Genomic DNA, 14335 nt, shown 5'->3' with positions numbered 1-14335 from the left:
GCTGGTTCCCTTGGACTCCTCCATAAGGAATAAATGCTCACCAGGGGGACTTCCCTGGCTGTCCAGTGGTTAAAACTTTGCCTTCCAATTTAGAGGAGCTAAGATCCTGCATGTCTTACAGACAAAAACAAAACAACACCCCCTAAAAAAAACAGAAACAATATTTTAACAAATTCAATAAGGACTTAAAAAATGGTCCACATTAAAAATAATCTTTAAAAAAGTTAAAAAGAAATAAAGTATGCTGTATAAAAGAAAGGGAGGGGTTGCTTTCCAGGTGGCGCTAGTGGAAAAGAACTCGCCTGCCAATGCAGGAGACGCAGCAGACACGGGTTTAATCCCTGGTTCGGGAAGATCCCCTGGAGTAGGAAGTAGCAACCATTCCAGTATTCTTGCCTGCAAAATTCCATGGACAGAAGAGCCCAGAGGGCTACAGATGGGGCTGCAAAGAGTCCGACATAACTGAGTATACACATTAAAAGAAAAATGTTTACCAAAGCCCCCTCCCCAGATGGGCCACAACATCCCTTTTGGCCTCACGTCTATAAAAGCGTCCCAGGGCCTGGCAGGCTGGTCCACTCATCATCCTTGAAGAGACCAGAGATCTATCTTTCAGTGTTTGCACAAGCTCTTGCCATTTGCGGTACCTTTTTTGATACCCAGCCAATGCGAGTGCTCCGTCCTCCACAAAGATAGTTCAGGCACTTTGGGACCCATCCACCCTGTATCTGTGTCTCAAGTCCTTAGGCCAATGGCAGAACATGAATAAGGGGATACACCTCATCCACTAGGGCAGCTCTCGGATAGTTGATCTAAGCCCCTGTCCCCTGCCCTCTGCAGGGTCCTCCCTCTCCCCTGATCCCAGTCCCCCTCAGTCACCTGCCTCCTGCCCTTCGATGCCAGCCCCCAGCAGCCTTTACTCCAGACACCGAGTTGCTTTCACCCCTTTCCCTAAATCCCAGCATGCCCAGCCACACTCCCTACATGTACCCCTGGCCCTCCACATCACATATGAACCTTCCTTCATTGTGTCCCCTTGCTAACGCTGGGAAGGAGTATGGCAGGAGAAGTGGCCCCTCAACTGTGGGTTAGCATCTCAACTCCTCCCCTTTCCGGTGGTAAGAATTTGGGGAAGCCCTACTCCTATATCGTTTTTTTTCCTTATGTCAGAGGAGAGGATGGTCACAGTCCAACCCCCTAGTTTGGGGGTTCCCGGGGTGGGTGAGCACTGTCTCCTGCCCCCTGGTGTGGACAGCACCTGGCCCATGGCAGGCAGAGGAGGGTGTGTACGCTGTGGGACCGTGTCTTCTATTGTCCAAATCGGCACTGTTTAAGAATGAGAGGTGGGGGACTTCCCTGGTGGTCCAGTGGTTAAGAATTTGCCTACCATTGCGGGGGACATGGGTTTGATCCCTGATCTGGGAAGATCCCACATGCCTGCGCACCACGGCTGGAGAAAGCCCACATGCAGCGATGAAGACCTGGTGTAACCCCAAACAAACAAAAAGAGTGGAAGGGGGTCCTGTGAGTAATGACATCAGTGCAATCGGAGGAAAGTAGGCCTGTCTTGGGAGAAGCAGGAGGTGTGGTCACTGGATCTGCAGGCGATGTTGGTCCCCTTCCTGCCCATACCTCCGGTGGGATGCGCCAAGGGTCTGTGTGCACCCATCAGCCCGCAGGCCTGACCACCTCTGGGCCCTCGGGAGCCTGCCCGGCCCCTGGCAGAGGAGACCTATAGAGAGGGTCCCAGGTGGGGGCAGACTCTCAGGAGGGAGAGGTGACTTCCGAGCTATTGGGAGTGGTTTCTGAGGCTCGACAGTGGAGAGGAAATCTGAGAGGTGGGAAAGAGGGGTTCAGTTCAGTTCAGTTCAGTCGCCCAGTCGTGTCCGACTCTTTGCGACCCCTTGAATCACAGAAAGCCAGGCCTCCCTGTCCATCACCAACTCCTGGAGTTCACTCAAACTCATGTCCATCGAGTCGGTGATGCCATCCAGCCATCTCATTCTCTGTCGTCCCCTTCTCCTCTTGCCCCCAATCCCTTCCAGCATCAGAGTCTTTTCCAGTGAGTCAACTCTTCGCATGAGGTGGCCAAAGTATTGGAGTTTCAGCTTTAGCACCAGTCCTTCCAATGAACACCCAGGACTGATCTCCTCTAGAATGGACTAGTTGGATCTCCTTGCAGTCCAAGGTACTCTCAAGAGTCTTCTCCAGCACCACAGTTCAAAAGCATCAATTCTTCAGCAATCAGCTTTCTTCACAGTCCAACTCTCACATCCATACATGACCACGGGAAAAACCATAGCCTTGACTAGACGGACCGGGGTAGTGGACCCCAAATCCCAAGATGCTTTCCTGGAGGTACCATCAACCTCCATTACAGAAGGTAGTGACTGTAACCCTCATAAAGCACTGGCTTTGCAAGGCAGACACTCTTCTGGCACTCTTCATGCACTAGCTCTCCTAATCCTCCAGGAAGCCTTGGGGGTTGGGGGTGGTACTGTTATCCCTGTTTTATGGAGGAGAAAGCTGAGACACAGAGAGGTCAAGGGAAACTCACCCAATGCCACACAACTTAGGAAGAGCTGGGATCTGAACCCAGGCGGCCCCTCCCTGTCCTCCGAGGCCCTGCTCCTGGCTTATAGAGAAGTTAAGCTGTGTCGCTGGAGGCAGATGGCTCCCTGGGGAGGGGCAAGTCCCCTTCCTCCCAGCCCCGATTCTGCACGTCGTGAAATCTGAAAATTCTGCAGGAGGCAGCTGGACTAGTAGCAAGAAGCTTGGCTCTGGAGGTAGACCCGGGTGTGACTCTGGCTCTGTCTCTTGCTGTGTGAAGCCCTGGTACGTTTCTCATGGTGCCTCAGCCTCCCCGTCTGGAAAATACCTGTCCTGTTTGGTATCAGAGACTGGTTCCCTGTCCTCTTGCCCTTCAAGCTGGGCCTGCCCGGGGCTCCCTTCACCCCAACAAGGCTGAAATTCAGGCCTCCGGAACCCACAGTTCTATCCTGATTCAGGCCAGGTGTTTGAAAGAGGAAGGCTACAGGCTCCTGAATCTGAGATACTCAAAATGATAGAAGTTGTTATATTTAGATTATTATCATGAGAGGGCATGTGACTTCAGGCCAGGGCAGCATGAACTCGTCCAGCTGCACCCCCTGCCCACCCCACCACCATCAGGATGGGCTCAGAGGCTGGGCTGGGCTGGGGTTGAGGGGCATCAACTACTAAGAGCCCGTCAGGTGCCTTAGCTGGTAGGTTCTAGAAAAGGGAAGGGGGAGAGGCAGACTGCTTCCTAATGAACAATTAGTGTCTGCTGAGTGGCTAATCATGTGGTTCCGTGTAATTAAGAAGCTAATTAGTGCTGTGTCAATTAAGGTTTAATTAGTCCCTTCTTCAGAGAAGCCCCTCGTGCTGGAAGCTTCTGGAATGGAAAGTGGGAGTAGGGGTGGGGGAATGGATGCAAGGAGAGACCTCGGGTTGAGCCCCTCTTCCTCTTGTTCTTCCCCGAGTTCTGGGATCAGTGATTTTATCGACCCCTGGCCCCACCTTCGCTGGCTCTGGTCATGGAGATTTCGGGGCTCCATGAGGCTTCCCCATCACCAGCGTTTGTTCCCCCCGTGAGTGACGATGCCCCTGCACAGCTCCTTCAAGCGTAGGACCCCGCTCTCCACACCCGCTAAAGCCAGTAACGTCACCCGCTCTCCCTTGAGAAAGGGGAAGAAACTGGGACCCAGAGAGGTGAAGCAACTTGCTCATGGTCCCACAGTCAATTAAGTGGAGCATCTGGGATTCAGCCCCAGGACTGTCAGGTTCTTTTCTTCTTGCTTTTTCCTCCTCTGCCCTCTTCCTGAACATCCCACCTTCCTCTGTTTCTCAGCCAGGACCTGGCCTGGTGGCTGGGTGCAGAGCAACCCTGGGTACCCTCCTGCAGGCAGGCAGAGGCTGTAGGTAGAGCTTGGTGGTGGGGCCCCAGCTGCTTGGCTGTCCACAAGGGATGGACTTGAGATCCCAGTTGTCTTTGGAGCATCAAAATCAGTGAGTCTTCTTACCCTCAGCTCCCAGCCAGCTGTTTCCCTGAGTCCCCCCCATCCCCTGCCACCTCATCCCACTCTCTTCCAGAGAGGTACCACTCCTAAGGTAGGGCAGCCTTATTTTCTGTTGGGGTCCAGAGCTGACCACGGCTTCAGGCAGAAACCGCTTTCCTTATAGCACACAGCACCCCCTGCCCTGTTTAAGAATTTGATCAGTTTTATTGAGGTAAATTTACAAACCATAAAGTTCATTCATTTTAAATGTACAATGCAATGGCTTTTACTATAGATGATCAGAGTTGTCTGATCATCACTCTAATGTAATTTAAGAATATTTATATCTCCCCAAAACAGAGCCCTGTACCCATTAGTGGTCACCCCCTAATCCACCCTCCACCCCCAAGCCCAGCCCTAGGCAACCACTAATCTGCTTTCTGTCTCTCCAGATATGCCAGCTTGGACATTTCATATAAATGAGGCCAGACAAGACGTGGTCTTTGACTGGCTTTTCTTATTTAGCGTAATATCTCCCCTTCTCTTGTTAATACTATTTTAAATTATACCGTGATAGATATCATAACGCACAAGATCTTCATGTAAATGCTGAATAATTTCTTTAGGGTAAATTCCTAAAAGGAAAATTGCTAGGACACAAGTTGAGGCACTTGGTCTGATCGACTGCCCACTCCCTCTTGCCTCCACTGTCTGGTCGGAGTTGTTGGGGTCATCCCTGCCCGGGACAGCCACTGTCCTCTCGTGTATGTACCATCCCCCTGCCCCACCTCAGGCCTCACCCTCATCTTTCTCCTTTTGGTTCCCTCGTGAGCATCGACTCTGGACTCAGCTTCTGGGAACGTCATTGCTGGATCGTTTCCCAAGGCTTATGGGATGCAGCCCACACTCCCTCGTGATCTTTCAAGGTTTCTTACAACCCCAGTTGCCTTCCTTTCTCCCCCCTCCCTTCCTGCCTCCCTTCCTTCTTGCAAACTTCCAATAATTCAGCCAGACCAAACTCCTCACCTGTCTGCTGCTTCCGTTGGCTTTTCCTCTTAACTCCAAATCCCCCCAAACTAAACACTAGATGCTCCATGAAGCTTTCTCTGATCCCTCAACCTAAAGTGATGTCTCCAACTGCAGAGCAACGCAGGACTCGGGAGCCTGGCTGACATCACTCACCTCCAGCCAGGCTTCCTCTGCAGAATGTGGGTGGGATGGTGTTTCTAGGCTACAGCCGAGCAAGTGAGATGGTACAATGAGCCCCCTCCGCTGTGCTCAGATGCTCAGCACTATCACTCTGGGGCCCGGAGTCCTCATTTCATTTCAACCACCTTTTCTGTGTCTTCTTTGGAAAGCCAGGCCCTGGGCTAGATCTGGAGATGGGGAGATAATTAAACCAAACCCGTGCCTGCAGGGAGCCTATCGTTTAGTGGGAAAAGCCCATGAACAGGCCATTAGAAAACAAGATGGTAAGAGCATGGCTGGGAATACAGGGCAGGTCTCTGGTCCGACCTCCTGAGCTGGCACCAGTGGTCGTGATAGATGGGAGCTTTTGCCTCTCCCACCCCGTCTCCCAGCCCCCAACAACAAGAGTAGACAGAAGTCCCAACGGGGGAGGTGAAGACGAGAGATCTGGCTTGAGGAGGGAGGAAATGAAACAGAACAGAGATAATTGTTCCCAACTGACAACTTTTTCTAATTAGGGACCAGTTATGTCCTCAGGTACCTAACTGGGGTCCTGGTAGATTCTTTAATTTGCTAGGTAATTACTGGCCAGCAATTCTACCAGGATGAAATTTGGAGAAGAAATATGTTATCACACCATTTTGGTTTTCTTTGTCCTGGTGGCTTTGCCCAGAAACCAAGCTGGTTGACCCGTGCTCTCTCTTCTGCCTCTAGCCCCACATCCCTCTGTGTCCCCTGGAGGCCTGGTCTTCCACATGCCTCCCACTGGTCTGTGAGCCCTTCCTGCTGCCCGAGCTCCAGGAGCTGGCAACCAAGTTGAAAAGCATCAGCCAACACCACAAAGATATGGGGTCATGTGTATTGCTGCCTTTGCCTCAAACCAGTTTTGGTGACAATGAATTACTGTATGTCAGGAACTAGGAAGGGGACACCTTTGAAATTTGAATTGCCTTGACATCTTTGTTGAAAATAAATTGGTCATATATGCATGTGTCTATTTCTGGACTTTCTGTTCTATTCCATTGATTTATTTGTCCATCTGTCAATTCCATCAATTTGTCCTGTTTCCTGTAGATTTGTAAAATCAAGAGCGTAAGTTCTTCAAATCCTTGCTCTTTTAAAAAAGTTGTTTTGGCCACCCTATGCCATTTGTCTCTATTACGAATTTGAGAATCAACTTGTCAGTTTCCACTTAAAAGCTTACTGGAGGGACTTCCCTGGTGGTCCAGTGGTTAAGAATCTGCCTTGCAATGCAGGAGATGTGTGTTCCATCCCTGATTGGGGAGCTAAGATCCCACAGGCTGTACAGCAACTAAGCCTGACACACTCCAACTGGAGAGTCCATGTACCACAATGAAGGCTCCTGTGTGATGCCAGCAAGACCTGATGCAGCCAAATAAATAAATGTTTTTAAAAATCGACTGTAATTTTGATTGAGATTGCACTGAATCTATAGATCAGTTGGTGGGGAAATTGATATTTTAGCAATATTGAGTTTTCTGATCCATGTACATAATCTGTCTTTCCATTCCTTCTATTTCTATCAACAATGTATTTTAATTCTTCAGTATACAGCCTTATACATTTTTGGTCAGATATATCACTAAGCGTTTTAGAGTTTTCAATGCTTCCTTCATGGCCCAGCCACCCATCCCTGGTCCAGCCGGGCATGATCAAGTTCAGGGCTGCCACACACTGTCGGGCTTCAAGGGGTACCATTCACAGAAGTCAGGGTGAACAGTGGCCTCTGGAGTCTTTCAATGGGAAGCACTTCTCTGACCAGGGGGCTTCACTCAATATACCAGCAAGATGCATGCCAGTTTTTAATAGAAAGAACCACTTAAGGTTGGGGGGGCTGTCTCCTTGGGGAAGTGGGGGTGTGTCTTAAGCATTTGTTTTTCTTTTGTCTTCCCAGCAACCATTTTCCTCATAAAACAATGTCTCTGCTTTGAGGAACTGTTCCCCTTCCCCTCCATGTGGTTCTGATGAGGCTCTTAATTACCAAAGCCCCCTCCCCAACAGGAGTAAACAGATGATCCAGACCACCAATTAGTGCAGCCACAGTCCATGCGGCTGCAAAGCGTGGGACACGACTGAGCAACTAGCACTTTCACTTTTCATAGTCATGTTAGCTTGATGCAAATGCTCCTGGCAGCAGCAATCCATCCAGAGGAGGCCACGGGATCCCAGAGAGCCATCCTGAGTCCTCTCGAATGATGAGAGTCCTTTCCCCCACTGGGGTTGTTGGCGTCTCTGGCTTCGATCTGCCCTGCTCCCTCCCCATCCACCAGAATGGAGATGTATCTGCAGCGGGAGACAGTAAGGCCAACACGCAAGGAGTTGGAGAGCTGAGACAGAAAGAAGGAGAGAGAATCCTGGAGACACTGGGTCCCCAGCTCCCACTGATGGCTGAAGATCTTTCTTTAATTTTTCAAATACCAGAGTGTTCCTTCCAGCTATGAGAGCCAATAAATTCCTTTTTTTGGTTTAAGTCAATTTGCATAGGATTTCTGTCACCAGCATGGTAGACACAGAGCTCTCTGGATTCCTCTCCAGGAAATTGAGACTTTAGGGGCAAACTCTTTATTCCTCTTGCAGAGCAACTAATGTCACGAAAAGCAAAGTAAATCAGCCAATATGTTTTCTTATTCTTTTCCAGTTTTATCAAGGAATCATTGACATGCATCACTGTATAAGTTTAACTTGTGCGGCATGATGGTTTGGTTTATATGCATCGTGAAATGATTATCATAATAGGTTCAGTTACCATCCATCAGTGTATCTTATGTACTGCATCTCATACAGACACAGGAAACGGAGAAGGAAGAGAAAATGTGAAAGGGTGACTGACTTCCAACATCGTAGACTGATTCTCAGGTCTTTGTACTTTATGTGAAAAGGATCCATAGTCGGCTCTTTTTTGGGTCTGGCTTGCTTCTCACTGTTGGGTTGGTTCATTCTCACTGCTGTGTAGAGTTTCATTGAGTGACTACACCACAATCTATTTCTCCATTCCACTGTGAATGGACAATTGAGTTCCCACTTGGCAGCCATTATGAATATAGTGTTTCAGCAAACACTCTAGTCCTTGGGACTTCTCTGGTGTTGCAGTGGCTAAGACTCTGCGTTTCCAATGAAGGGGGCCGGGGTTTGATCCCTGGTCGTTGAACTAGACCCCACATACTGCAACTAAGAGGTCACATTCCTCAACTGAAGGTCCTGCATGCCACAGCTAAGACCCGATGCTGTCAAATAAAGAAATAAATCTTTTTAAAACGACTTAAATCTAAAACAAATGAACAAAACACAAAAAGCCCACATTCTAGTCCTTGCCTTTGGGAGGATGTGTGTACGTAGATGTGTTTCATATACAACCAGGAGGGAATTGCTGGGTTGTATGGTTGAAACAGGGCTTCCCTGCTGACTCAGTGGTAAAGACTCTGCCTGCCAATGCAGGAGACACGGGTTTGATCCCTGGGTGAGGAAGATCCCCTGGAGAAGAAATTGGCAGTCTACTCCAGTATTCTTGTCTGGGAAATCCCTTGGACAGAGGAGCCTGGCAGGCTACAGTCCATGAGATCACAAGAGTCAGACACGACTTAGCAACAAAACAACAATGGTTGACGTATGGCCATTTTGCCAAAGGAGAGGCACTGATTTATATTCCCAGTGGTGGATACAAGGGTTTTAGATTCTGAAATGTGAAGTAGGCAGTCTCTACCTACAGCAAAATCGGGGGTGTGGGGAGCTGGCGCCTGGATGGAAAAAGCTGGACTTTTCCATCTCAAGAGTGGGTGGTGGTGGGAAGGCAGGGGCAGTGACACCCAGGAGTGGGGATGGAGGAGGAGTAATAGCCTGTAGCCACAGGAAGAGCTGGAAGGCCATCTCTTGCCCTCCTCCCAAGCTAAGCATGTAGAGGAGGCTGAGGTGGCACCAACAGCACTCGGCCGGAAACTCGCCTTCTCTCTCCGAATTGTCCTCGCGTTCCTTTAGACTGACGTAGAAACTGCTCTGCGCCTGTGATCCACCCCTGGTGAAAGAGTCGCACCCCTGCAGAGTAGGGGGAAGGCTGTGGCAGACCCTGTGGTGGCCTCCCCAACAGTGGGTCCCTTCTCCCCGCCCAGCAGTGGACGAGGTGGGTCTGTCCACCAGTCCCTGCACACCCACGGATGGTGATGGGACTGCCTGTCCCCTCGGGCTTTACCAGTGAAGGACTCTCTGGCCAATCCCTGCCTCTTAGCATCTCCACCCCTTTGCCCGAGGGTTTCCTCCAGCAGCCCAAGCAGGAGGCAAGTGCCAGAAAACTGATGCTCTTTTGGGAACAGCCTCCAACCAGTGATGGTGGGTTTGGTGTATAAATACTTCAGCTCCCTCAGAGGCAGGATTTTGATGATACACCCTTTATTGGCCGCTTCCCCTCCCAGTCTCACTCCTCTTCTCCTGATGGTTCCTGGAATCCCCTCCTGAACAAAGCTGCTGCTGCTGCTGCTAAGTCGCTTCTGTTGTGTCCGACTCTGTGCGACCCCATAAACGGCAGCCCATCAGGATCCCCCGTCCCTGGGATTCTCCAGGCAAGAACACTGGAGTGGGTTGCCATTTCCTTCTCCAGTGCATGAAAGTGAAAAGTGAAACTGAAGTCGCTCAGTTGTGTCTGACTCTTAGCGACCTCATGGACTGCAGCCCACCAGGCTCCTCTGCCCATGGGATTTTCCAGGCAAGAGTACTTTAGTGGGTTGCCATTGCCTTCTCCACCTGAACAAACCTCGAAGCTTTGTCTAGGGCTTCTTTCTGGAGAAGTCAACCTTAGACCACTTGTAACCCAATCTGGACAAAGATGTAAGTAGGCCTGTCGCAAGCTTCTGGAAATGCTTTTGCCCCTCTCATGAAAGGTTTCGGGGGAGAAGGTCTCTCTCCCCCTCTCTGCTTCTTTTTGTTCTGTGTGGATGCTGTGTGAGCTTGCTGCCTGGGGCTGCAGTAGCCACTTTGTGATGAGGAGGGGAGCCCTGGACCGCAAGCTGAGGATAACAGAGCCAAAGGATGGGAGCCAGGTTCATTGAGAGCACCTCTGAGTCTCCAGATCAACGCAGGACGACCAACCTCTGCACCTTTGTTAAGGAGATAGGGCATATCCTTACAGGTGAAGCCGTCTTTCGCTGGCTTTTCTGCTGCTTGCAGCCCAGCTCTCTGATTATTGATACAGGCCTTGAGCTGGAGGCGTTGCCGTTGGACTGGACACTCCAGCTACCACCTTGAAGCTCCTGGTCAGTGGCGCCAGAGAAGAGCTAAAAGACAGGCTTGGGGTGGAGTGGGGCGGAGGAGGGCTTGAACTCCACAGGTGGCTGAGGACCTGGAGCTGAGTGCCGGGGGTCCCAGAAGCGAGAGGGACACACGGGTCAGCAGGTAGCGGGGGTCCCAAGGACGGGGCGGGGAGGGCAAGAACCTATTAATCTGCCCAGGGTGAGCATTGTTATTGTTATTATTATGAAGCATCTCAAGGCTCACACTCGTCCTGGCCTGGCCAGGCCCCATTAATGGCCCCATAAATCCCAGCCATAAAGAGTAATGGGGGGAGACAAATGAGATAATTAGGAATAAATTTCACCGAGGTATCTATTCAGCAGCATCCCTGGAACGGGCCAATCTTCCGAGCCATTAGCTAGGCCCCTAATTAATGCCGCTGCCGGATGGTGTGGAGGCCGGGCGCGGGAGGAACCCGGGACCCGGGAGGGGCACTGTTGCACCCGCAGCCCCGGCGGGCGACCTTGGGCGCAGCCGAGGGACGCGTGTCCGCAGCCTGCCCGCCTCTGTCTCCAAGGCCTTGGGGACGCTTTGTCTGCACTGTCCCCTCTGCCGCGCTGTCTCTTCCCTCCTTTTCAGCATCTTACTCCATCTCTGGTTTGTCTAGAACTCTCGGCTTCTCTCCTGTCAGGCAGTCACTGGCTGCTGCCCGGAGCCAGTGTGATTTAGCAGGAATGGTGGGGGCCACCTGTAACCGCCCTCCTCCATCTGTCCTTCCTTCTATGTGGACCCCTCAACACTCTTTCCCCCAGGGCAGTCCCTGGAACAGGGAGGACCCCTTCCCCCATTCTGCCACTGCATGCTTCCCGTGGGGCGGCTCTCTCTCCTGCCCAGGGCAGGCATCTGCTTCTGGGTCTCTCTGCTGCTGGAGCCTGAGACTGAGCCTCTCTCTCCACCCAGGCTTCAGATATTTGAAGGCTTTTGTCCTTTTTCTTTTTTCAGTCAAGCCTTGTGTCTTAGTCCTCAGACCCGGGATCGAACTTGGACCCCCTCGACAGTGAAAGCTTGGAGTCCTAACCGCGGGACCGCCAAGGAATTCCCTGAAGGCCTTTGTCCTTGACTTTCCTTCTCCAGCCTGATGCCCTGTGCAGCTCAAGGTTCCCAGCCCGGCATCCCCCACACAGATGGCTCCTCTAGACCCACCTACGGTGACTTCGTTGTTTTAATCTGCCACCCTGTCTCCTGCTTTTTCAGTCATAGCACTCCCATTTCTTTGGGCAACGTGCTCACTTGGTCCTGGAGGGGCAGCCGTGTAACCCACCAGAGGCCTGGCTCTTTGTGGCCCTCTGTCCCCTGACTTGGTGGGCTTATCGCCTTCCCTGGGCCCCCTGAGAAAGGCCCGACAGACAGAACGTGCACACACCTCTGTTTCCCACCTCTGAACTCTGCTACCTGTCTGCCTCCTGAGGGAGCCAGACTGTCACCCAGAGACCCAGAGATGGCAGGAACCACGGGGTAGAGGCCACTGCAGGGTCTGGAAAGGTAGGAAAACCAGGTGCAGAGCAAGGAAGGCTGGGAGGGGGCTTTTCTCTGGAGGAGGTGGGGGGGAGGGGAATGGGCGGGCAGCAGGGGGCCTCTGGCCACAGGTACCATTCCATGGCTGTCCCCCTAGCATCCTAGGAAAGCTGGAATGTAGAAAGGAGCATAAACATGGACGTGACAGCTGGATCTGTGACCTCTGTTCCCTCTGCTGCCCCTGCACGTGCCTGAGGCTCCCATCCCACGTCGTCCCACCCCGCCCTGCATGTGCCGGCCAGTCCTGACAGTGTGTGTGTGCTCAGCTGTGTCCAACTCTTTGTGGCCCTATAGACCCTATAGATGGTAGCCCGCCAGGTTCCTCTGTCCATGGAGTTTCCCAGGCAAGAATACTGGGGTGGATTGCCGTTTCCTACTCCAGTGGATCTTCCAATCCAGGTTTTGAACCTGCGTCTCTTGTGTCTCCTGCATTGGCAGGCGGGTTCTTTGCCACTATGCCACCTGAAAATCCTCTCCTCTTTCCTGCTGCTCCACAATGGGGAGTGTTTGAAGTAATCCTCCTGAGCCTCAGGAATCACCCCTCTGCCCCCCCCAGACTACCCCATCTTCCCAGGGAACTGGAGAAGTCCCCAGGGAATGACTACAGGCAATTCAGCATCACTGATGATGCTTAAAGGTGTCCCCTCCTTGTCCTGGAGCCATGAGGGGTTCAAGGCCTGAAGTCAGGTTGGCCTGACTCTGAGTTCAAGTACAGGAATTGCCAATTAAATGTGTCAAAGAAGTGAGAGAAGCTGGTGGATGCTCTGGAAGCAGAGGAGGGTGGCTGAGCACCTCTCCCCGCACAAGCCAGCCCCTGGCTCAGCTTCTTGCTTGGTTACAGGGCAAACACATGGGATCACCCAGAGGTCATGGGAAGTCCTGGCCAGGGACAACTCAACCTGGCCTGACCACCTTGTCCTCACACAAATGTGATCATGCTTGTCTTGGATTAGACAATCCAGGGCTGGAGGGTGCCCTTCAAGAAGTCTCCTGGGCAAATGGGAGGCTGATGTCCTGCTCCATGGGTGAAAGAAAACCATAGAGGCAGGCCACTTCCCCGGACACTGGGACCGTCATTCGATTTCCAGAGCCTCATCACTGTTCCATCGTGCACACAATGAAACTGAGGTCCAAAGAGTGACAGGGCCTCTTCCCAGGGCCCACAGCAGAACCTGGCTGAGATCATTTGGTCAGAGAGCAGAGACTGGAAGCCGACAGAGAAGGGCCACGGTGTGGATGGGAAGGGTCTAGAACCAGGGCTTGCCCTGGAAGGATGTGTGGGTGGAGCTGGGTGGGTGGGTGACCTCTAAGATAATGTCATTTCAGTTCAGTTCAGTTCAGTCACTCATTCATGTCCAACTCTTTGTGACCCTGTGGACTACAGCACGCCAGGCTTCCCTGTCCATCAGCAACTCCCGGAGCTTATCCAAACTCATGTCCATCGAATCGGTGATGCCATCCAGCCATCTCATCCTCTGTCTTCCCATTCTCCTCCTGCCCTCAATCTTTCCCAGCATCAGGATCTTTTGCAATGACTCAGTTCTTTGCATCAGGTGGCCAAAATATAGGAGCTTCAGCTTCAGCATCAGTCCTTCCAATAAATACTCAGGGCTGATTTCCTTTAGGATGGACTGGTTGGATCGCCTTGTAGTCCAAGAGACTCTCAAGAGTCTTCTCCAACACCACAGTTCAAACGCATCAATTATTCGGCCATCAGCTTTCTTTATAGTCCAACTTTCACATCCATACTTGACTACTGGAAAAACCATAGCTTTCACTAGATGGACCTTTGTTGGCAAAGTAATGTCTCTGCTTTTCAATATGCTGTCTAGGTTGGTCATAGCTTTTCTTCCAAGGAGCAAGCCTCTCTTAATTTCATGGCTGCAGTCACCATCTGCAGTGATTCTGGAGCCCCCCAAAATAAAGTCTGTCACTGTTTCCACTGTTGCCATGAAGTGATGGGACCGGATGCCATGATTTTAGTTTTCTGAATGTTGAGTTTTAAGCCAACTTTTTCACTCTCCTCTTTCACTTTCATCAAGAGGCTCTTTAGTTCTTCTTAACTTTCTGCCATAAGGGTGGTATCATCTGCATATCTGAGGTTATTGATATTTCTCCCAGCAATCTTGATTCTAGCTTGTTCTTCATCTAGCCCAAAGCTTCTCATGATGTACTCTGCATATAAGTTAAATAAGCAGGGTGACAATATACAGCGTTGACATACTCCTTTCCCAAGTTGGAACCAGTCTGTTGTTCCATGTCCAGTTCTAGCTATTGCTTCTTGACCTGCGTACAGATTTCTCAGGAGGCAGGTC

Source organism: Moschus berezovskii, chromosome 23 (assembly GCF_049115385.1).
Source record: "Moschus berezovskii isolate FMDL1 chromosome 23, NW_MosBer_1.0, whole genome shotgun sequence".
Classification (NCBI taxonomy): domain Eukaryota; kingdom Metazoa; phylum Chordata; class Mammalia; order Artiodactyla; family Moschidae; genus Moschus; species Moschus berezovskii.
The sequence above is the reverse complement of the archived record's forward strand: the minus strand, read 5'-3'. Positions refer to the sequence as shown.